The sequence below is a fragment of the Myotis brandtii genome, unplaced genomic scaffold (assembly GCF_000412655.1).
Source record: "Myotis brandtii unplaced genomic scaffold, ASM41265v1 scaffold84, whole genome shotgun sequence".
NCBI lineage: Eukaryota > Metazoa > Chordata > Mammalia > Chiroptera > Vespertilionidae > Myotis > Myotis brandtii.
In genome coordinates, this window is record NW_005371410.1 from 4702225 (window position 1) to 4702676 (window position 452).

At 59.3% G+C, this 452-nt stretch overlaps 1 protein-coding gene across 1 annotated transcript in view; it reads right to left on the reverse strand.

The window, feature by feature from the left end:
- Nucleotides 1–218, reverse strand: part of EHBP1 (EH domain binding protein 1) — a 305206-nt gene extending 304988 nt beyond the window's left edge. Inside the window, exon 1 of the mRNA XM_014532023.1 lies at nt 196–218. The gene's annotated coding sequence lies outside the window, so the exon portion shown is untranslated. The remainder of the gene's footprint in view (nt 1–195) is intronic.
- Nucleotides 219–452: the final 234 nt, after the last annotated feature.

Genomic DNA, 452 nt, shown 5'->3' on the forward strand with positions numbered 1-452 from the left:
CCGCGCAGGCCCCGCCCACCTCGGCGGCGAGCCTTTGAGCGGCGGGGCCTCCTCATTGGTCGATCCGGGTGCCCATCACAGGGGCTCCACTCCCAAGCTCTGGAGGTGTTTTCCCCCCAGCCGGAATGCCGAACACCAATCTACCCTTCTTATTTAAAAAAAAAAAAAGAAAAAGAAAAAAAAATTGGAACTTACTAAGGACGATCCCGCCCATTCCTCTGATTGGCTTGGAGCGGGAAGCGCTAGGCAGGAGGAGTAAGGAGTGTTTATGGTGAACTGGAACGTGGTTGCTGAAGGTGAATGCCTGTCAACCGCGAGCCGGGTGCCGGGAGGGGTTCCTGGCTGAGTCGGTGGTGGGAGAGCGCGGGGCTGCCTTCGCTGCAGCCGTGGGCAGTGCCACCGGCTGCTGTGGTTTTCTCTCTTCGTCTCCTATCCCCACCCCAGGAGCTGGG